The 25,278-nt window shown below is 35.9% G+C and overlaps 2 non-coding genes across 2 annotated transcripts; one reads left to right on the top strand and one right to left on the bottom strand.

Moving 5' to 3' along the window:
• Positions 1 to 1,830: 1,830 nt before the first annotated feature.
• Positions 1,831 to 1,934, top strand: LOC112098627. Its single transcript, XR_002905737.1, has one exon. It is a non-coding gene; the product is annotated as a small nucleolar RNA R71 (small nucleolar RNA).
• Positions 1,935 to 15,247: 13,313 nt separating this feature from the next.
• LOC112098576 lies at positions 15,248 to 15,351 on the bottom strand. The gene has a single exon (XR_002905687.1). It is a non-coding gene; the product is annotated as a small nucleolar RNA R71 (small nucleolar RNA).
• Between the last annotated feature and the right edge of the window lie 9,927 nt (positions 15,352 to 25,278).

Below are 25,278 nucleotides of genomic sequence, written 5' to 3'. Positions count from 1 at the left end.
GACTTCCATTTATTAGTGTCCATAGATAGTGTTGAGTCAAGCAGGGCATTGACCTCATCGACCGATCTGTCAATATCAAAATCCAAACCAAAGTGAGTTAAACATGTTTGTAAAGGATCACTAAGGTTTGAAACAAAAGTATCATCAACTAATGCTTCAATTAAATCCACATCAACAATTCCATCATCTGCACTGTGAGGTTGTTTGGCAATGTTGAAAATGTTTAGCTCCATAGTCATGTTGCCGAATGACAACTGCATATTTCCAGTCCTGCATTGAATGTGAGCATCCGCAGTTGCCAAGAAAGGTCGGCCTAGAATAATGGGGATGTGCTTCCTCGAATCATGTATTGGTTGAGTGTCAATTACAATGAAATCAACAGGAAAATAAAACTTGTCTACCTGGATAAGCACGTCCTCCACAATACCACGAGGTATTTTCGTGGACCGATCTGCAAGCTGTAACACCACTGGAGTTGGGTGTAATTCTCCAAGTTCAAGTTTCACAAACACTGAATAAGGTAACAGATTTACACTAGCTCCTAAATCCAACAAAGCATTCTCAATTGTGTGGTTCCATATGCTACATGAAATAGTGGGGGAGCCTGGGTCTTTGCATTTTAAAGGAATTTTATGTTGGAGTATAGAACTAACGTTTTATGTTAAAAATGCCTTCTTTTGAACATGCATATTTCTCTTTTTAGTACAAAGGTCTTTAAGAAACTTGGCATAAGATGGAACTTGTTTAATAGCATCAAGCAAAGGGATGTTAACACTTACCTGTTTGAAGATTTCAAGAATCTCACCTGTGAATTTTCCCTTCTTGCCTTTCGCTAACCTCTGAGGAAATGGAGCTTTCGGAACGTATTCTCATGGGTTGGTTTCTTCTTTCTCCTCCGGTGATGATTCCTCAACATTCACAGGTACAATTTGATTTTCTTTTGTCACCGGCATCTCCACTTTGTTGTCGACTTCTTTTCCTTTTCGCAAAGTCATTACTGCTTTGACTTCTCCATGCTGCTGTGGTGAACTGGTACTTGCTTCATGCACTCCTTTAGGGTTAGGCACTGGTTGACTTGGAAACTTACCTTTTTCAACGGTCATTGCCAAGGTCTGAACTGAAGAAGCAAGTTGTCCCACCATCTTCTCGAGGCTTGAAACTGATTGAGCTTGTGAGTTGAAGCCTGCTCTCAACTCATTTCGTAGTCCATCAATGGTGCGGTTCTGTTGCTCAATCGTGGAGTGAGTAAGATTCTTAAGATTCTGGAATGAATCCTCCCATGGTCTGGGCTGAGAGTAATTCTGGTTCTGATTGTATGGTCTAAATGGTGGCTGAGAGGCTTGAGGATTTTGTGGAATTGGTGGAGCTGGAGCTGTTGGTCCATTCTGTTGGAATCCTTGAGACCATGAAAAATTGGGGTGGTCTCTCCATCCAGGGTTATATGTGTTGGAGTATGGGTTGTAATTCGATGGTTTTCTCATTACACCTATGGCATTGGCTTGATCTGAGTATGAGTCATAGTCATGTGGCTCTGTTGATTTAGCAGTCGATAATGATGCTATTTGTCGAGAGAGACCTTCAATTATCGCTTTGACTTCTTTAATTTCTGAACTTGATTCGCCAATGTGAACCTCATTTACTCCCTTAATTCTTCTAGTATTCCTGAGTGATCGACTCCGTTGTTGGGAATTATCCGCTTGTCGCTGGAAGAATTCCCAAATCTCTGATGCACTTTTTGACATTAGCTCTCCTCCACTTGTTGCCATTAGCCATTCTTGCACATTCGGCAATAATCTCTCCAAAAAGTATTGGCATTGGTGCCATTTCTCGTACCCATGATGTGGACACTTCAAGAGTAGCCCATTAAATCGCTCCCATGTTTCGAAAAATTGCTCATCTTCTCTCTGGGTAAACTCCGAGATTTCCCTGCGAATAGCATTGGTTTTATGCACTGGGAAATATTTATTCAAAAATTTTGTTACCATTTGTTCCCATGATGAGATGCTATTAGCAGGTAAAGTATTTAACCATGAACGAGCTCTATCCTTTAAAGAAAATGGGAATAATCTGAGTTTAACATCATCGTCTGAAAATTTTCATATTTAAATGTTTGACAAATAGCATGAAAATCATTCAAATGATTATATGGGTCCTCATTTTCTAGGTCATAGAATGTGGGGAGACAATTTAGCACACTAGGTTTTAATTCAAAGCTCCTAGCAGCTACATTTGGGTATCTTATACATGATGTGCTCAAATTTGCTAAAGGACTGAAATAATCTTTAAATGGCCTCTCCTGTGGTTGCAAATCCATTTTATTTTTTACTTGTTTGTGTGTGCGAAGTGTTGTCTCAAGTTCAAGGTCTATAGGTTCAAGATTGGGTAATAATGACCTTCGACCATGCATGCAAAACAAATAAAATAAAAATAAAGATGGGAACAAAACAAATAAAAATAAAGAAGAGGGAAAAATTACGATACTAACCTTATTGCGCTATTACAACCTTTCTATAAAAATACACAAAAATAAATACGTGAAATAAATTAACTAAAAATAAATTAATAAAAAAAAGTACAAAGAAAAATAAATTAAAAATTAAATTACAGAATTTTAAAGAAGAGAAAAATAAAAGAAATACTAACCTTTAAATGTAGATTCACTCTTTTTTTTTTCTTTTTTTTTTAATAAAAAAAATTACAAGAAAACAATTAAAAGAAATTATTCACAAAAATTAATTCTATGAATTAAAATTACTTACCTCCCCGGCAACGGCGCCAAAAACTTGTTGTGCAAATTTTAATGTACTCGCAAGCGCACGAATCTATTATAGTATAGATCTATGGTGACGAGTGTCGATCCCACGAGGAGGTGGATTTTAATTGTGTATAGAATTAATTTTGTAAATGGGTGGTTGGATTTATGGTGGAAATGATTTGAAATATGCAAAAACTTAAATTAAAATGGCAAGAATAAATTCTAAAATTGGAATTGAAATGGCGAAAATAAATTGAAGAGAAAATCTATTAAATTGACGTACTTGGGTATTCGGATCCGTATCAACATGCATCATGGGCTAAATAATCCGTATTAATTCCAATTAAATCATGAGGGGGGAATCCACACCTCATGAACCACGCTCTAATCAATATGGTGCTAAGGGTTTATCGTGCCAAATAATAATAACCTTGTACTAGGGGGCCGGTGAAACCAAGGCGGTACTAGACAAGAATATTATTATTTGTCGACGAGAAGTCAAAACATCCACAAAAACTAGAGGGGAAGAGAAAATAAATTTACCAAATTAAGCCCATGACACATGTTGAGACTTCACCTTCAACCCAAGCTTGAACGGAAATTAGCTACTCATAATTGAACTAGGGGCAAAATAGGAATTTATTAAAATACGAAGAAAATACAAGATGGAGAGGGAATTACAAAAAATGGATCCCAAAAATGGATTCAGAGATATCAAATTAGGGGGGAGAGGCCCCCTTTTTATAGATACATGGAGTAAATCATGGCCATCGGATTAAAAACAGTTTGGACGCTCAGGATTGCGCCACGTCATCAGTCAACAGTCCACGGTTTGACCACGCGGATGAACAGTAACACAGTTTGACTCGGATGAACAGTAACGCGGTTTGGTTGAAAATAATCTTGTGTGATGCATGTACCGTACGTGAGATTTTTCATCCACTGATATGCTGCCACGTCACCATCAACAGTACATAAGAATTTTAGCCCAACAGGATCGTGACACCTCATCAGTCAATGCCACATCATCGGTCAATGCCACGTCATCGATCCGTCTATGTGAACAGTGTCGTGAACAGTAACGTATACAGTACCGTACACGTGAATAGTACCGTACATGTGAATAGTGTCATTTTTCCTTTTATGCTCCTCCTAAGGTTTTTGACCGTCCTGAGTTCAAAAGTGATGTCCGTTTTGCCGTCTGATTTCTCCTTTATTGTGAAATGACTATAATGCCCCTAAAATACATAAAATACTTAATTAAAATAAAACACATGTAATTAAATCACAAGAAAGTTAAATACATAAAAGTAAGGGTTGTTAGTAAGACTTGAAATGTAAAATGACGGTTTTCTCCTTTATAAATATGCATTTTCTAACACTCAACAAAGATGACCAATTTTATTTTGTTGGGGTACCCGAACTACTTGGTGGCCTTTTTAGGATCTCTTGTGTATCTTTCATGTGTTCTGAAATCTGATTCTGAGCATGGGGTATCTCAGGTATCCATCAGCATAAATATTCATTGAACTATCCCTTTCTTCATAGCAGAGCAACTCAATTTCATCGAACATATGACACTTCATCTAAATATGCTTGCGGTTAATCTTTAAGAGATTATGACGATTCTTAACATCTTTCTCAATCTTTTTTTTTTTTTTTGCTTCGTGTTGGATAGGTATGGACCCTTTTGCCGAAGACTTCGATGCTTTTTTCAGTCACATAAGCGGCAGCTCCTCCAGTACACTAGGTACCTCAACAAAGGGTGATCGACCTCTCGTTGTTCCAAGCGCCAAGGGCAAATTGCCCGATTCCTTTTTTGGTGCTTTATTGCATACAAAGACCAGCGAGAGTGAAAGTGTACTGGAGATTCCTTGCTTGAGATACCTCCATCAAAAGACCTAGGCTGTTAAAATAGATAAAATTTGTGTAGCTCATTCTAGGATTAATTATGAAGAAAAGGCTTTATTCACGTTAAAGAAATATATACATTATAATAAATGAAGAAAAATTTGGACGAACGGAGTTGTTTAATTGAAATTGGAAAACTCAAGACAAGCCCAATGTCCACACAATTCGCTTTTCGTCAAGCACAATTAAGAACGATATGTGCGTGATGGAGGAGACATAGCCAGAGTTCTTTACACGATTAGTAACGAAAGCTCTGAGAAATTATTATGAAAGAATGCCATAAGCTAAATATTTTTGCATCAACGGTGTCTGTGACTCGCAAGCCGATTGAGAAGCTTGAAAATTATTGAAACAATCAAAGATACAGAGCCCACAAGTGAAGCTAAGGGCCTGTTTGGTATTGTTTTTAAATCTGTATTTTCGGAGAATAAAAACGAAAATGAAAATAGTGTTTTGCAGTTGCTGTATTTTGAATTTAAATATGCGTCTGGTATCATTTTCTGTATCCTATATTTTAAAATTTAAAACAGTAATATACGTTTGGTAGACACAGTTGAAAATGATAAAAACAGAGAATATGCGTTTGGTAATATTTTTTTCAAAAACAGTTTTTACTAATCATTTACATTATATTTATAGTCATAAAATAATTATTTAGCTAATACACACAAATACAACAAAATAATTTAACCAAATTTAATATAAAAAAATTACATGATAATAAAGTTTAAGAATTAACATTAATTAAAAAATTTTTGACATTGTCATTATTTTTACACCATATAATTAAGATATATATTACAACACATGATTTAAACAAAATAATTATAAAAAAAATTACATGATACACATTATGCATTACGTATGTAATCATGCCACATAAAAACTGCAATTTTATCTCTTGTAGCATTCATTTCTGCGACACTTACTGGAGATAAATCAATATTAATAAGTGGCCTACTAGTGTCTCATTCATCGTTGGTAACCAAATCTTGCACATCAAAATCTCCAAATAACAATTGAAATTAGACGTTGCTTTCGTAAATTATAATTATACATGTCGCTTAAAGTAAAAAATTGCGCTTTTAAAACACCAAAGCATCGCTCAATTACAATTGGGCAAGCGCAACTCAACAAGAGAACGAAGCATACTAATACTTTCAAGCCAATATGCTGCATCCTTGCTAAGATCTGCCCCTCCCAAGTTAAGATATTTCAAGGAAGGAAGACCAGAAAGCCATCCAAGGCTTATTTGATTGGATTGATCAAGAAAATTATTGAGATCAAGATAAAGTAAATTCGTGAGGTTTCCAAGACTTTGTGGAATAGTCCCACTGAAAAATGAGCCTGACAGATTGAGGTATCTCAGTTCCTTTAGTGATCCAATGAATTCTGGAACTTTGAAGCCTTTAAAATTATTCATGCTTAAGTCTAAGTATTTCAAATCTTTCAACTGAAGCAGAGATGGACTTATCGGACCACCCAATTCGTGTCATGCATCATCTTCATATGCGTCAAAACTGTCTCGAAATAGTTGGACAAGTGCAGATCCGAGTGAGCAACAACGAAGTAGCGAGAGAGCAAAGATCCGAGAGAGCAAGTGCAGATTCGAGAGAGCAAAGACGAAGTAGCAGCGGCTGGACGGAGTCGGAGTAGCAGCAGTTGGACGGAGTTGGAGCAGCAGCGGTTACGGCGGAGAAAGAGCAGCGGCAGTGGCTAGCACACCAAGAGCGACCAAGAGAGAGATTTGCTGCAACTGGATTGAGAAAATTGAGGGGAAAGAGGGAGCTGCAGTGAACTGGATTTTGAGTGAGGGCTGCAGAGGGTCACGATTTTTTTGTTGTTTTTTAATTTATTTTTAGGTTTAGTTTGTAAATTTTAGAGAACACGTTTAACTTGTTTTCAGTTGTATAGTTATAATAATAAATCCGGATTTTGTGTTTTGTAATTTGTTCTGTGAAACAAAACCACCAAACATGTTTTACGTGTGTATTATAAAAATGAAAACGAAAATATGGCTTGCAAAACAGTACCAAACGGGGCCTAAATTTTCGGAAATACAAAAAAAGAAAAACGAGAGAGAGAATAATTAAAAAAAGGAAAAACGAGAGATGGAGAGAGACAAATAAGGGATGGCCAATCTCCATTCTGCAGATTTGCTAAACAATTTGAATGCCATCCAACCCCATATAATTAGTTGAGAGTTCTCATCAAAAGAATAAGAGTTGTCCCTTTCTTTTTTAATATAATTATTTGGTCCCCCTCCTTCTCGCTTTCACCTCATAAAACAATAATAATTCTAACAAAGAAGGCACCATCTCTCAATTAATTATACGGCGGTTGCTCACATGGCTAATCCCTAGCTATGGTTTTGAAGCTGAAAGCCACCCAATTGTACTGCAAGACGGGTCATAGGCGCACATTTCTTCAAGGTCATCGTCACCTCCATTGATTGTTTATATAATATATAGTGTTGGTATTTTTTTTTTCTTTCTCATTTTTTATGCTCAAATGGAGTAGTACGGCTGCGGGAAGTAAATTGATTAATGGTTCAGTCTTTCTGAATTCTGACATTTTCAGAGGCTCCACAAAGCTACGCTCTCTTGTTTTTTCAGTCTATGCAATAATTTTTAGAAATTGTAAAATAATTACTGAACAGTATAAATTTGTCACCGTCTATCTGGTTTTCTGATTGGTTTGAAACTTAATAATTATTAGCCAGCATTGTTATTATTTCTATATTTTAGCTGTGTTTTTTTTTTTTTTCTGTTTTGTTTCAATTTTTTTGCCTCTATTTTTATAGTTAACTTTTGTTACTATTTAAAAATCAATGGTGGACTTAAGTCACTGTGCTACGGCAATCACTATAGGCTTTGTGTGTGTGCGTGTGCGCGCGCGCGCGGTGTGTGTGTGTGTTTTTTTTTATATAAACCACAAACTCTTACCTGTAATATAAATCAATAAAAGAAAGGAGGGGATATAAATCAAAACCTCCTAAAAGAAGTAAAAATAAAAAACAAAAAATTGAAGTCAATAAGGCAAAATTAACATCAAACATGTGGGGTCTCGAGACCATCCAAATGAAGAATTACAGACAAACCAGTTAGAATGTCTCTAGGACTGAAAAATCGCTGACAAGTCTGATGAGTACAAACTTAGTTGACTATGAAGTTAACAGCAGTTGTAGCTTCCCAAAAGACATGTCTGATAATAATAGAAGGACTCAGCAAAAGGTTGTGGTTTAAAGTTAAAAATTTATCAAATTGAGGTTTAATCATTAAATCCTTAACTAATCCTACTTGGGAAATTTTAGCCCCATGAGAGAATGTCTTATAAAATGAGCTAATAGAGAACCAATCATTTAAAAAGATAAGTTTGTTCTAAAACAGTAATTCCTGTTGGAAGTCAGTAGACAAATTTTAAAGCAATTATGCATACAAATAAATGCAAATGAAAAAATTAAGTCTATCAATAACAAATTTCACAATTCATTCAAGCCTCCATCCTTTTAGTTAAGTGATTCAAGAGAAATTAAAAGACAGTTACGAACATTTCCAGAACGAAATTTTCTCCCAAAAAAAATACATTTTGGTTTCATTTCGAAGATATTTCTCAAAAATAATTTCAGAGAAAATATTTTCAATATTCTTACAAAAAATATTTCTAAATTCATTTCAAGAATCATCTCTTAAAAACAGTTTCCAAACACATTTCCATATTCATATTCTAGATATATTCCATTTTCTCACATTTTCCCTAATTACACTTTCTAGACTATAACAATCCTATGACATTAATATTAAGCTACCGGTTTCCATTATTCACTGGTGTACTCCACTTCTACATCACTATTAACAGCAGGTGTCGTTATTGTTTAAAGGGAAATTATCCACCATCCACCTATTTGTTTTGTCTTTTTCAAAAATAAACAAATATTTTTTTTTCTTTTTTCAGCGCACCACCTGAAGGAAACGTTTTATTGCACTCGTCCACTTTCGTATGATCCGTTAATGGATTTAACAGAATATTCATGAAATGACATTTTTGCCTCTCAAAGGAAAATTACAATTTAACCCAAAATAAATGAAAATTGGAGATAAGTTGGCTAGATTTAAGTTTTTTCAAGCAATAGAGTTAAACGCAAAGGAAGATGCTAGAAATCGGAGAAAAATAGTGTTTGTTGCTTGCTAGACTTAGAAAATTTGTATTTATTTTTTCTCTTTCAATTGAGTTAAACAACATTGGTTTTCGTTTTTTTTTAATTTTCAAATCACGTTAAATGACATCGTTTTACTCTTTTTAAAAAAATTAGCATAATACAGCATAATTTTAGGTATTCGAATGAAATGTCCATTTTACCCTTCTGACGTTAGCAAAATTCTAATAGCGATTAGACAGAAGTAAACAAGTGCAATAAAAGGCTAACTTCAAGTGGCATACTGAAAAAGAAAAAAAATGTTTGTGTATTTTTTAAAAAGGCAAAATAAATAGGTGGACAGTGAATAATTTCTCTTGTTTAAACATAAATTCATTACTCAATGATACAACAACCATAGTCAAAATTGCAACATGAGCTTATCCATGCCATAAAAAAGTTTGAATATGCTTTTGGATATTGCTTTCTAAACCATACAATGGAGTTAAACATATTACATACCACTAAATTCGAATTTCCAATCAAGCCCAATCTTATTCTAATAAAAAAAAGAACATGTTCTTATTAGGGGCATTCAGAATCCAATCCGATCCGTGGATTTGATTTGATTGAAAATTTGAAAATCCGCAGTTGGTGGATTGGATGTGGATTTATTTCTATCATACGCAAAAAACCACAAATCCGTAAAAAATAAAAATAGTTATTTAATAAAAAATTTAAACTTGTAAATATAGCATTATACTTACTAATAAATAAATAAGTTAAAATATAGTCACATTAACACCACATTATATCTTATCCCATAATAATATAAAATAAAAATAATTAAATAAAAAATATAACTTCCTAAGCAGTTCAACAAATGAGATTTTTTTCTTTTTAGTGTGTAATATTTTGAAATCTTTAATATATTTTCTAACTTTATTTAAACAATTAATTTATTTAAATTTTATTTAATTTTAAATTTGATCAGTAGTAAAATTATTTTTATATTAATTTTTTTTAGTTAGTTCGTGGATAAAACATGATTTAAAAATTTTAGCCCGCAAACCAATTGATGAGCATATAATCTATACATAATTTACCATTAATTACATAATTGTTAGTTACTTTTATTTGTTATTTTTAATAATTAAATTATTTTATTAAATAATGAATTAATTGGAGATTATAGATAAAAAGGGCATGAAAAAATTCGATTTGGGAGTATTAAAAATTAATTAATTTTGAAAGTAATTAGACATACATGCATGTGGAAATGAAGCTGAGGAAACCGAAGGTAGTAAATTAATTCATCCAAGCACATGAAGACAAATAAAAGATTATAGCCATCACAGGAAGATAAACGTAGAAATTGACTTTAACTCAAATTGGTGGCTTTCCCCTTTTGCTTCATAAAAATTGGAATAAAAATCTTAAAAGATTTAACTATAGAGGCGGCTGGTTGGTGTACCACAATTATAATATAATTTAAGTTAGAGAAGAATTCAGTCAACTAGCATTATAAAAAGAGAAGCCGCCGGAGGAAGCAAGAGAGACGCAGCCACGAGGAAGAGAAGAAAATAACGGCAGCAGCACTTCAATAATTTTCATGGTTGGTTTTACTTTTTTTGTTGCTTTCATTTTAATTATGTCTAACTAATTTTTTTATACTGGGGTTAATAATAAAACTTTATTAAGGTGAAATAATTATATTTTATTTAATTAATTCGCTACATATATTTTTAAATGTTCATGGTTCTTATTTTACATGATTAGTTAGATGTTATTAAATCTTTTCACAAATCCTGTCATACATTATTGATTGTTATGATTAATATTTGACTAAATTTATGTTTAGTTCTATAAAATTTATATATGATTATCTTTGATTTTATGTCTTTCAATAAATTATTTACACAGAGTGTTTATGAAAATTTCAACTATTTATTATTTAATATGTTGACATGAGATATTTAGATATTATATTATTAAATAGAAAAAGAATCTACACAAGATTAATTTTAATTGGTCTTAATTATTAAAACAAACTAATTGATTTATAAATGAGTACAAATACTTTGACATTCTCAATTTATTTGATCCTTAAATACTTTGACATTCTCAATTTATTTGATCCTTACTTACATTTTAATTTATCAATTTATTACATTTATTAAAAAATGATAATTTTTAATTTTTTTTCTCAGTCAAGCATATTCCCCACCAGTTATGTTCATCACCATCAAGTCTATCACTGCACCATGAGGTCATAACAAGTTGACAACACATGCATTGTGAGTTCAGCCCATCCCTACCCGCCGACTCACCCGCATAGTTATTGAGTACATGTCCTGTTCGTTATCCTGTACTTTTTATCATTTCTTGAGTGCTCATTATCTCACGTATGTAGTTTGAACACGAATCACCCGACTGGCCACATTACATGATGTCGTGGATTATTGGAAACTCAGAGCAGAAGGATTGTTGTCTGCGCATTATGAAAAGAGACAATTTGCATTTAATAAATACTGTCGTATCACTCTTTCATTTTTTTTTTCCATAAATGTACTCGTGATGTCACAACAGCATCTAGCTAAGCAACGCTTAAAGGCATCACATCTAAATCTGTCTTAGCCACACAGCACCCCCGCCGCGGCCCACCCCAACACCCCCCAGGTAGAGATGACAAAAGTTTGGGTCCGGGTTTAGGGCTGCCCGGGACCGACTCGGATGTCAAACTTAGCTACCCAGATCTGCACCGTGCCCGAAATTTTTCTATGCGGGCCGAGCACATGCCCGGTACTATCTGAGCACATGTCCGGCACTATCCGGGCACAAATTTTTTCCGGAGTTTTCTCTACCCGGATTTGAGTGATGATGAATTCAAATGAGGTCAAAATCAAACTCTCATAATATATGTATAGCTTCGAAATTAACCATTTAACTTCCTCTTTTACAGAAATTCATCTTCCAAGTTTCCAGATGCAGAATACACCATATCCAAAGAAGCGACCCAAATGCAGGTTCTACAGTTTTCCCTTACATTGACAAAGAAAGAGCTTCGAAATTAACCATTTAACTTCCTCTTATTATGTTCTGTGCATACATTAACAATGTAAACACTTCCAGCATCCAAGAAAATAATTAAGCGTATATTGAAAGCAATTTCATCATTTTTTTTTTGAAAAAACAGCCAAAAAAAAAATTACTTCGTGGGTCGTGGCTGTGGGTTGCAGGCTTGCAGCTGATATGGTGACAACTAACAAAACAATGGAGTGAGAGTGTGAGACTAGCTATGGTGGCGGACGCCGTCGTGCGGTGGCTGCCGCTGAGAAGCTGACCAAACAATGACGAGCTCTTTGACAGTTTGACAGACTGACGAGTGACGACTGTACTTTGCGGTTCGTGGAGGGAGAGGCGCGGTCAACTGTCAATACTGCATCGCCATCGGTGAAGGATGGGTGGTGGCTGAGGCTGATTGGCTGTTGGTGGAGCGACGGAGGAAGGAGGTGCCAATTTCACGATTTAGGGTTGGCCGGTTGGGTTTGGGGGAAATTGGGCAAAGGCAAATGGAATTTTTGTTTTTATATTTTCCTCTTTTTTTTTACTTAATAAAAAAGCGAGCACGGGACCGGGTTCCGGGTTCTTGGTGCTGTGACCGGACCCGTGCCCGGAAACACCCGGGCATTGAAAATCAATGCCCGGATCCGCATTTTTCATGCATCCGGTCCGGTCGGGCTTTTCTGCCATCTCTACCCCTAGGGATGGCAATGGGGAGGGGAGGGGACCAATCTCCCCATACCCATTTTCGATATTTTGCGTATATCCTCGTCCCCTCCCCGTCCCCGTCAGAATTACTTGAGAGAATCCACATCCCCTCCCCGAATAATAACAGGGGATCCCCAAGGGTCCCCGATCCCCGAATAATTAATACTTTTTTTATTTTCGATTTTGAGTTAATCATATTCAAATAAAAAATTCAAATAAAAGTGAAGTTCGAAATATATTTTACATTAATATTCATTACAAAAGTCACATACATTAAATTAGTAAGTAACGCAGCATGCAAAGGATACAAACTTCTTTTACAAACTATCATGAACAAATTAATAGTTTAATACAAAATTGTTACAAATAAAATCGAATTTATATTTAAAATTAACTTTTTCAATGGTGGCGTGTGTTGAGTATTAGAAAATGCATATTTATAAAGGAGAAAACCGTTATTTTACATTTTAAGTCTTACTAACAACCCTTACTTTTATATATTTAACCTTCTTGTGATTTAATTACATGTGTTTTATTTTAATTAAGTATTTTATGTATTTTAGGGGCATTATAGTCATTTCACAATAAAGGAGAGATCAGACGGCAAAACGGACATCACTTTTGAACTCAGGACGGTCGAAAACCTTAGGAGGAGCATAAAAGGAAAAATGACACTATTCACATGTACGGTACTATTCACGTGTACGGTACTGTATACGTTACTGTTCACGACACTGTTCACATAGACGGATGATGACGTGGCATTGACCGATGATGTGGCATTGACTGATGAGGTGTCACGATCCTGTTGGACTAAAATTCTTATGTACTGTTGATGGTGACGTGGCAGCATATCAGTGGACGAAAAATCTCGCGTACGGTGCATGCATCACACAGGATTATTTTCAACCAAACCGCGTTACTGTTCATCCGGGTCAAACCGCGTTACTGTTCAAAGTCGGGTCAAACCGTGTTACTGTTCATCCGCGTGGTCAAACCGTGGACTGTTGACTGATGACGTGGCGCAATCCTGAGCGTCCAAACTGTTTTTAATCCGATGGCCATGATTTACTCCATGTATCTATAAAAAGGGGGCCTCCCCCCCCTAATTTGATATCTCTGAATCCATTTTTGGGATCCATTTTCTGTAATTCCTTCTCCATCTTGTATTTTCTTCGTATTTTAATAAATTTCCATTTTGCCCCTAGTTCAATTATGAGTGGCTAATTTTCTTTCAAGCTTGGGTTGAAGGTGAAGTCTCAACATGTGTCATGGGCTTAATTTGGTAAATTTATTTTCTCTTCCCCTCTAATTTTTGTGGATGTTTTGACTTCTCGTCGACAAATAATAATAGTCTTGTCTAGATACCGCCTTGGTTACACCGGCCCTCTAGTACAAGGTTATTATTATTTGGCACGATAAGCCCTTAGCACCATATTGATTAGAGCGTGGTTCATGAGGTGTGGATTCCCCCCTCATGATTTAATTGGCATTAATACGGATTATTTAGCCCATGATGCATGTTGATACGGATCCAGATACCCAAGTACGTCATTTCAATAGAATTCTCTTCAATTCATTCTCGCCATTTCAATTCCAGTTTTAGAATTTATTCTCGCCATTTTAATTTAAGTTTTAGCATATTCCAAATCATTTCCACCATAAATCCAATCACCCATTTACAAAATTAATTCTACACAATTAAAATCCACCTCCTCGTGGGATCGACACTCGTCACCATAGATCTATACTACAATAGATTCGTGCGCTTGCGAGTACATTAAAATTTGCACAACAAGTTTTTGGCGCCGTTGCCGGGGAGGTAAGTAATTTTAATTCATAGAATTAATTTTTGTGAATAATTTCTTTTATTTGTTTTCTTGTATTTTTTTTTATTATTAAAAAAAAAAAGTGAATCTACATTTAAAGGTTAGTATTTCTTTTCTTTTTCTCTTCTTTAAAATTTTGTAATTTAATTTTCCATTTATTTTTCTTTGTAATTTTTTTTGTTTATCTTATTAATTTAATTTTTAGTTAATTTCTTTCACGTATTTATTTTTGTGTATTTTTATAGAAAGGTTGTAATAGCGCAATAAGGTTAGTATCGTAATTTCTCCCTCTTCTTTATTTTTATTTGTTTTGTTCCCATCTTTATTTTTGTTTTGTTTGCATCTTTATTTTTATTTTATTTATTTTGCATGCATGGTCGTAGGTCATTATTACCTAATCTTGAACCTATAGACCTTGAATTAGAAAAAACACTTCGCACACACAAACACGTTAAAAATAAAATGGATTTACAAGCACCACAGGAGAGGCCATTTAAGGACTATTTTAGTCCCTTAGCTAATTTGAGCACGTCATGCATAAGATACCCAAATGTAGCTGCTAGGAGTTTTGAATTAAAACCTAGTGTGTTAAATTGTCTCCCTACATTTTATGGCCTAGAAAATGAGGATCCATATAATCATTTGAATGATTTTCATGCCATTTGTCAAACATTCAAATATGAGAATTTTTCAGATGATGATGTTAAACTTAGACTATTCCCATTTTCTTTAAAAGATAGAGCTCGTTCATGGCTTAATACATTGCCTGCTAATAGCATTGCATCATGGGAACAAATGGTTACAAAATTTTTAAATAAATATTTCCCAGTGCATAAAACCAATGCTATTCGCAGGGAAATCTCAGAGTTTACCCAGAAAGATGACGAGCAATTTTTCGAAACATGGGAGCGATTCAATGGGCTACTCTTGAAGTGTCCACATCATGGGTACGAGAAATGGCACCAATGCCAATACTTTTTGGAGGGATTATTGCCGAATGTGCAAGAATGGCTAATGGCAACGAGTGGAGGAGAGCTAATGTCAAAAAGTGCATCAGAGATTTGGGAATTCTTCCAGCGACAAGCAGATAATTCCCAACAACGGAGTCGATCACTCAGGACTACTAGAAGAATTAAAGGAGTGAATGAGGTTCAAATTGGCGAATCAAGTTCAGAAATTAAAGAAGTCAAAGCGATAATTGAAGGTCTCTCTCGACAAATAGCATCATTATCGACTGCTAAATCAACAGAGCCACATGACCATGACTCATACTCAGATCAAGCCAATGCCATAGGTGTAATGAGAAAGCCATCAAATTACAACCCATACTCCAACACATATAACCCTGGATGGAGAGACCACCCCAATTTTTCATGGTCTCAAGGATTCCAACAGAATGGACCAACAGCTCCAGCTCCACCAATTCCACAAAATCCTCAAGCCTCTCAGCCCCCATTTAGACCATTCAATCAGAATCAGAACTACTCTCAACCCAGACCATGGGAGGATGCATTCCAAAATTTCAAGAATGTTACTCACTCCACGATTGAGCAACAGAACCGCACCATTGATGGACTACGAAATGAGTTGAGAGCGGGCTTCAACTCACAAGCCCAATCAGTTTCAAGCCTGGAGAAGATGGTGGGACAACTCGCTTCTTCAGTTCAGACCTTGGCAATGACTGTTGAGAAAGGAAAATTTCCAAGTCAACCAGTGCCTAATCCTAAAGGAGTGCATGAAGCGAGTACTAGTTCACCACAGCAACATGGAGAGGTCAAAGCAGTAATGACCTTGCGAAAAGGAAAGGAAGTCGACAACAAAGTGGAGATGCTGGTGACAAAAGAAAATCAAATTGTACCTGTGAATGTTGAAGACTCATCACCGGAGGAGAAAGAAGAAACCAACCCACGAGAATACGTTCCGAAAGCTCCATTTCCTCAAAGGTTAGCGAAAGGAAAGAAGGGAAAATCCACAGGTGAGATTCTCGAAATCTTCAAACAGGTAAGTGTTAATATCCCTTTGCTTGATGCTATTAAACAAGTTCCATCTTATGCCAAGTTTCTTAAAGACCTTTGTACTAAAAAGAGAAATATGCATGTTCAAAAGAAGGCATTTTTAACAGAAAACGTTAGTTCTATACTCCAACATAAAATTCCTTTAAAATGCAAAGACCCTGGCTCCCCCACTATCTCATGTAGTATAGGGAACCACACAATTGAGAATGCTTTGTTGGATTTAGGAGCTAGTGTAAATCTTTTGCCTTACTCTGTATTCGTGAAACTTGGACTGGGAGAATTACACCCAACTCCAGTGGTGTTACAGCTTGCAGATCGGTCCACGAAAATACCTCGTGGTATTGTGGAGGACGTGCTTATCCAGGTAGACAAGTTTTATTTTCCTGTTGATTTCATTGTAATTGACACTCAACCAATACAGGATTCAAGGAAGCACATCCCCATTATTCTAGGCCGACCTTTCTTGGCAACTGCGGATGCTCACATTCAATGCAGGACTGGAAATATGCAGTTGTCCTTCGGCAACATGACTATGGAACTGAACATCTTCAACATTGCCAAACAACCTCACAATGCAGATGATGGAATTGTTGATGTGGATTTAATTGAAGCATTAGTTGATGATACTTTTGTTTCAAACCTTAGTGATGATCCTTTACAAACATGTTTAACTCACTTTGGTTTTGATTTTGATATTGACAGATCGGTTGATGAGGTCAACGCCCTGCTTGACTCAGCACCATCTATGGACACTAATAAATGGAAGTCAAGAGTTGAACAACTAGCACCATCAGAGAAGAAACTCATCCCATCATCAGAATCACCACCGAAACTCGAGCTCAAACCATTACCCAACACATTGGAATATGCATTTTTGGGAGAAGAAAGTACTCTACCGGTAATCATCTCATCATCCCTCAATGACGAACAAAAAGGTAAGTTGTTGGATGTTTTAAAAGAGCACAAAGGAGCATTAGGATGGACCATAGCAGACATCAAAGGTATAAATCCAGTAGACTGCATGCATTACATTCACCTTGATGAAAATGCTAAATCTACTAGGGAAATGCAACGTCGGTTAAATCCTAATATGAAAGAAGTTGTTAGAATTGAAGTCCTTAAGCTATTAGATGCAGGTATCATTTACCCAATTTCTGATAGTTCATGGGTCAGTCCTGTACAAGTTGTCCCCAAAAAGTCAGGAGTCACAGTAGTTACGAATGCAGATAATGAATTGATACCCACTAGAGTAACTACAGGGTGGCGTGTATGCATCGATTATAGGAAATTGAATTCTGTCACACGTAAAGACCATTTTCCTTTACCATTTATTGATCAAATGCTTGATAGATTAGCAGGCCATGAATTTTATTGCTTTCTAGATGGCTACTCAGGATATAATCAGATCCCCATAGCACCAAAAGATCAAGAGAAAACTACTTTCACTTGCCCTTTTGGCACATTTGCATATAGGAGAATGCCATTTGGATTATGTAATGCACCTGCTACATTTCAACGATGTATGTTGAGCATTTTTTCTGATATGGTTGAACGATTCCTTGAAGTCTTTATGGATGACTTTTCTGTCTTTGGTGACTCGTTTGATCAATGTTTACATCATCTAACGCTAGTTCTGCAGAGATGTACCGAGAAGAGCTTAGTCTTAAATTGGGAGAAGTGCCATTTTATGGTAAAACAAGGTATTGTTCTCGGTCACATCATTTCGAGCAAAGGTATTGAGGTTGACAAAGCCAAGGTGGATCTCATTTCTAATCTCCCTCCACCTAAAACAGTCAGAGAAGTAAGATCTTTCCTTGGGCATGCTGGTTTCTATAGACGTTTCATTAAAGATTTTAGCAAAGTTTCTAGACCCTTATGCAATTTACTTGCTAAGGATGTACCTTTTATCTTTAATGATTCATGTCTTATGGCTTTTGAAAAATTAAAGCAATTGTTGACATCATCACCCATCATTCAGGCCCCAAACTGGAGCTTACCATTTGAGCTTATGTGTGATGCATCTGATTATGCAGTAGGAGCAGTTTTAGGACAAAGAGTTGATCGAATTCCTCATGTTATTTACTATGCTAGTATGACATTGAATGATGCACAGTTGAACTATTCAACTACTGAAAAAGAAATGCTAGCAGTAGTGTTTGCATTGGAAAAATTTCGATCTTATCTCATTGGTTGTAAAATAATTGTGTTCACAGATCATGCTGCTCTTAAATATCTTCTCACAAAGAAAGATGCAAAAGCTAGACTAATTCGTTGGGTGTTACTTTTGCAGGAATTTGACTTGGAATTCAAAGATAAAAAAGGGATAGAAAATGTTGTGGCGGACCACCTCTCTCGTCTCCATTTTGACACAATTATAGAACAATTACCATTAAATGAGTCATTTCCAGATGAACAATTAATGAGTGTGGAAGTATTACCTTGGTATGCTGATATAGTTAATTATCTTGTTACAGGTAAACTTCCAGAGCATTGGACCAAGCAAGACAAGGCTAAATTCTTTGCAGAGATAAAGAATTTCTTTTGGGATGACCCGTATTTGTTCAAGTATTGTGCGGATCAAATTGTTAGACGATGTGTCCCAGAAAGTGAAATTCAGAATATCCTTTCATTCTGCCATGAACAAGCTTGTGGAGGCCATTTCAGTGCTAAGAAGACAGCGACTAAAGTTTTACAATGTGGTTTCTATTGGCCATCTATATTTCGAGACGCTTACACTTTCTGTTCTTCATGTGATAGGTGTCAACGAATGGGAAGCATTACACGAAGGAACATGATGCCACTAAATCCAATTTTAGTGGTTGAGATTTTTGACGTATGGGGTATCGACTTCATGGGACCCTTTCCCCCTTCTTTTGGCCATCAATACATATTGGTTGCTGTTGACTACGTATCAAAATGGGTAGAAGCAATTCCATGTAGGACCAATGATCACAAGGTGGTGATAGCATTTTTGAAAAGCAACATTGTTTCACGCTTTGGATTCCCTCGAGCGATAATCAGTGATGGTGGTGCCCACTTTTGTAACAAAGCATTCAAGGCTCTTTTGACAAAGTATTCAATCACACACAAAGTGGCGACCCCGTATCATCCGCAAACCAGTGGCCAAGTTGAGATCTCCAATCGAGAAATAAAGCACATATTAGAAAAAACGGTGAGGCCAGACAGAAAAGATTGGTCATTAAGACTTGATGATGCCTTATGGGCATATAGAACGGCTTTCAAGACCCCGATTGGGATGTCACCCTACAGGCTAGTGTATGGAAAAGCTTGCCACCTACCTGTGGAACTCGAGCATCGTGCATATTGGGCCATCAAGAAATTCAATTTTGACATGCAGCAAGCCAGCTCAGAAAGAAGATTACAGCTGGCAGAACTTGAAGAAATTCGCAATGATGCATACGAAAATGCCAAAATTTACAAGCAACGAATGAAAGTCTTCCATGATAAGCAAATTATGAGAAAATCGTTCACTCCAGGTCAGAAAGTGCTTTTATTCAATTCTCGCTTGCACCTATTCCCAGGTAAGTTACGCTCTCGTTGGTCTGGCCCATTTATTGTTCATACTGTTTTTCCACATGGGGCAATTGAAATTAAGGACCCAAAGAACGGTGTCGCGTTTAAAGTTAATGGTCAAAGATTAAAGCCATATCTAGAATACCAACCACGTGGAGAAGACACCGAAATAAATTTGAGTGACCCACCAGATTTAAATTGATTTTTTTTCTTTCTTTTCGTTGATTTGATTTTGTTTTCTTTCTTTATATTATTCTTTTGCTAATTGAAATTGTTTTTGCATAAGTGTGTTTATTTTACCATTAAGTTTTCTCTTATCATTGTTAATCATGAGTCTCATACTTAGGCCGTTCCTCCTGAACATTCTTAAACCACTTCAACGTGTCAAAACTCATCTCAAAAGGCAGATTCAATTTTGTAAAACACAACGCATTTGGGCTCTACAACCACCAGAGTTAGTAGCCTATGTTGAGGGTTTAGAAAGCCAACTCAGAGACATTGAGAGAAGTGTTTACGACATCCAGTTGGAGCTTGAGGTAAATTCAATAAGAGGACGATTTTAATTTTCTTTGTGTGTTTTAATTTGTTTTTCTATTTGTGTGCTTTAGTTTATTACCCCGGTGAAGTGGCGGATAACGGTACTCCGTGACAATCAAGTCGGTACTTTAGTTTCCCATAATAACTGATATTCTGAGGCGAAGGTATGGACAGAAACGAGACTCTAGCGAAGCTTCACAAGCGATTCCCTTCACTTCCTCAGAATGCCCTCCTTACGATCTATAAAGCTCGGTCCGAACGCATGCGATTACTCATGAGGAATAACATACCTGCTGACATCCGTTGGTTAATCGAGGCTAAAGTACGATCGGCAGGTGAGTTACCTCCAAAATTTATTGCATACATGCCTGGTTGTGGTAAAGGAAATTATGCAAGAAAACGACGAGCTCGAAGAATTTCTGTTGCTTGTCATAAGTGTGCCAGAATGAGTTGCAATAAAAACCCATGTTCTTTAGGAATGATGTCTGATAACAGGGAAGATAAGATTCAATTCATTAGGGATGGCTTGAATAAGGAGTCATTGGATGATATCCTTTTGTCTCTTGAAACGCATCCCAGTGGATATGTGCAAGGAGCGATTCTCCAGTTATGGCCATTATTCCAGAAAGAGCATGCACGATATAGTCTCGGGAATCTGACTATAAACGACCCTGTTTGCCTGTTTATAAGAAAACTGGATGGGAAGCCTATCCTCGACCCATAGAGGGCGTTCAAGCCGTTTCTGGACGTAAAACCAGAGGAAGATGTGAGCCACAGTCGCAACTACCTGTAAATATCCTTTCACTTTACTGTTATTTTATTTCACTATTGTTTTATTGTGTGCATTATTGTCTTTAAAAATTTTATTACTGTTTGCTTTTTCCTTATTACTGTTTTCTTTTTCCCTTTTACTGTTTCCTTTTTGACTAGCGAGCCACGTGCTTTACGCGTTATTTGACACTGACATGTTACCTCATACATAACTGTGATCCACTGTCACCAAGATTCTTAAATGTGATTTCCTTTTTGTCAAGCACTCACAAATTGTTTTCGAGAAGTATCACAATGGCAGCTACTCCCAATAGACAATTCAAGAACATTTGTGTGCTTTCTGGATTTACCTATGGCAAACATAAAGAGTTCGTTGAGGCAGCCATAGATCTTGGTCGAAGCATAGCAGCGAGAAATTTACATTTGGTGTATGGAGGAGGTAACCGAGGGTTATCAAAAATGGTCTCCGAAGCAGCTTTTATCAGAGGAAGTCAAGTGTTAGGCATCATCCCAAGAGTCCTAAAACCATTGGGCAGTTCGTCTGACTCATCAACTGGAGAAGAGTTAGTCGTCTCAGGTATGCAAGAAAGAATAACTGAAATGCTTAATCATGCTGATGCATTTATTTTCCTTCCAGGAGATCTTGCAACACTAGAGGCACTTATCACGCTAGCATCTTGGGCCCATCTGCACATCCACCAAAAACCCATCGGTTTGTTAAATGTCAATAACTTTTATGATGGCTTTATCGCATTTCTTAACCATGCAATAAAAAACTATTTCATTCCCGCTAATGTGAAAAAACTTTTTATTTGTGCTCACACTGCTAACGAGCTACTTGATCTGTTACAAGCTTATAGACCGGAGCCAGACCCCTGGACCTTCGTGTTGGAGCGTCCAAATAATGATGGTAACAGTAGCAGCAGTAAGAAGTACAAATTAGATTTAACTCTCCGCCTGTAAATATTTTCTTCTGTGTTGCACCACCTAGGTGATGTCTTCTAAACTCTACTTCTTTCCTTTCAAACATTGAGGACAATGTTTCGTTCTGGTTGGGGGGAGGGAATAGTCGACAATTGTAGAATTTTGGTTAAGTTTTTACTAATTTTTGTTGTAGAAACTAACTGTTGCTAACTTTTTGTGTTGAAGATGGCTGAATATGGAGTGTAGTGACTCTAGAAACGCATCTTCATCGTTTATAAAAAAAAAAAAAAATTCAGACATTTTCTTTATTATGTGTTTATGTTTATTTTTCTTCTTTTTAATTTCTCCTCTATAAATATACATTTTCCAACTTTTGAGTCGAAGATGGCTGACTGAATATGGAGTGTAGTTCCTCTAGAAACGCATCTTCTTTAAAAAAAAAAAAATCATTTTCGTTTTCTATCATTTTACGTGTAACTTTTCTAATTAGTTTTTATGCATCATTTTCACATTTCTGCATGCATATTTTCCTTTCATGTTTAGAATAGGTTGGGGGGTAGAATGTTGTTTAAAAAAAAAAAAATTTGTGTGATTTGTTTTAACATTGGGTGACATGATTAATTTTAAATTTTAGTATTTGTATTATCTTTGGTCTTAAGTGATGTTACATTATGTTTGCTACTCTACATGTTGATGTCGGAGACATATATGAGTTGCTTGAAGGAATGAACATGTCATAATAAGTACCAAGTGAGTTTTTGAGCCTATTATTTTTCTTGGAGAATAACCCTTTTGCCCACTCTTTATACAGCTTAGCAGTTTATTATTTTATACACGATCTCTAAATTACTTTTGAGTTAACCCTAAAAAAAAAAATTTGTAAAATAAAAAAAAAAAGAAAAAAGAGTGTGTTGCTACATTTGGAGGCCCATCTAACTAGTAGATATGGAAGGTTATTCAGAGCCCTAAAAGACGATGGAAAGGCCATCTTTGATCCGTTTGAGCCTTTCTAGCCATCCCTTTTATTAAATATCCATAGTTAACCCTTTTGAGCCTTTAAAAAAAAAAAAACATTTTCTTTGTCAACTTATTATCTTGACCCACTCCGATTTGGAGTATTACCCGATGTCTTATAAGTTCCATCACCTATTTATGTTTGAGAAAATGTAAATAATTATGTTGTTCAGTGAAGTTATGCCAAAAAACAAAAAAAAACAAAAAAAAAACAAAAACAAAAACAAAAACAAAAGTTGTTGTTTCAAAAGAATAAAAATAGGTGAAATCCACCTTGCAACTTCCAAAAAAAAAAAAAAAATTTCTCTGCATTTTTCTCAAACATACACTTTGTTTTCCTTATTTTCCTTCTTTGTTAGCCATGTCCCTAGCCTACGTTTCATCCTAATAAAAGTCCTTCTTGATTTTAGGGAACTATAGTTTGAAGTAGAAGCTAGTTATATGGGCTAAAAAGATGTAGTGATGCATAATTAAAAAAAAAAAAAAGATAAATAAAGTGGGTTGACTAACATTTTATTTGACTTGAGATCGTATTATTTCTAAGCTGAGGGCATATTTATTTCATCTTGGTGAGAGCATGTGATATCACTTCTTTATTATTTTCTCTCTCAATTACCATTCATTGGAGTGACTATTTTTATTGGGATTAATTTATTTGTGAGAGTGTCACTACTTCCAGTGAGATTTTGGGGTTTGACATGTCATTCTTGAGAGTAGCTAAAACAAAGTCTACTGGGCTAATTCATGTGGATGGTTGATGTGGGTGTGATGTTGCTTTAGACTAGAGATAATGCTTATACTTTTATTTGAGTGTTATCATTAATCTGATGGAATAAATACGAGTGTTTCTATTAAAACAAAAAAAAAATTATTTTGAATTTGAATTTTGTTTTCGCTTTATTTGCTAGGGACTAGCAATAAGCTGGTTGGGGGGTGTGTTGAGTATTAGAAAATGCATATTTATAAAGGAGAAAACCGTTATTTTACATTTTAAGTCTTACTAACAACCCTTACTTTTATATATTTAACCTTCTTGTGATTTAATTACATGTGTTTTATTTTAATTAAGTATTTTATGTATTTTAGGGGCATTATAGTCATTTCACAATAAAGGAGAGATCAGACGGCAAAACGGACATCACTTTTGAACTCAGGACGGTCGAAAACCTTAGGAGGAGCATAAAAGGAAAAATGACACTATTCACATGTACGGTACTATTCACGTGTACGGTACTGTATACGTTACTGTTCACGACACTGTTCACATAGACGGATGATGACGTGGCATTGACCGATGATGTGGCATTGACTGATGAGGTGTCACGATCCTGTTGGACTAAAATTCTTATGTACTGTTGATGGTGACGTGGCAGCATATCAGTGGACGAAAAATCTCGCGTACGGTGCATGCATCACACAGGATTATTTTCAACCAAACCGCGTTACTGTTCATCCGGGTCAAACCGCGTTACTGTTCAAAGTCGGGTCAAACCGTGTTACTGTTCATCCGCGTGGTCAAACCGTGGACTGTTGACTGATGACGTGGCGCAATCCTGAGCGTCCAAACTATTTTTAATCCGATGGCCATGATTTACTCCATGTATCTATAAAAAGGGGGCCTCCCCCCCCTAATTTGATATCTCTGAATCCATTTTTGGGATCCATTTTCTGTAATTCCTTCTCCATCTTGTATTTTCTTCGTATTTTAATAAATTTCCATTTTGCCCCTAGTTCAATTATGAGTGGCTAATTTTCTTTCAAGCTTGGGTTGAAGGTGAAGTCTCAACATGTGTCATGGGCTTAATTTGGTAAATTTATTTTCTCTTCCCCTCTAATTTTTGTGGATGTTTTGACTTCTCGTCGACAAATAATAATAGTCTTGTCTAGATACCGCCTTGGTTACACCGGCTCTCTAGTATAAGGTTATTATTATTTGGCACGATAAGCCCTTAGCACCATATTGATTAGAGCGTGGTTCATGAGGTGTGGATCCCCCCTCATGGATTTAATTGGCATTAATACGGATTATTTAGCCCATGATGCATGTTGATACGGATCCAGATACTCAAGTACGTCATTTCA

This window comes from Citrus clementina, unplaced genomic scaffold, assembly GCF_000493195.1.
Source record: "Citrus clementina cultivar Clemenules unplaced genomic scaffold, Citrus_clementina_v1.0 scaffold_5, whole genome shotgun sequence".
Taxonomy (NCBI): Eukaryota; Viridiplantae; Streptophyta; class Magnoliopsida; order Sapindales; family Rutaceae; genus Citrus; species Citrus x clementina.
Note: the sequence above shows the minus strand (reverse complement) of the source record. Positions and strands in the feature narration are given on the sequence as shown.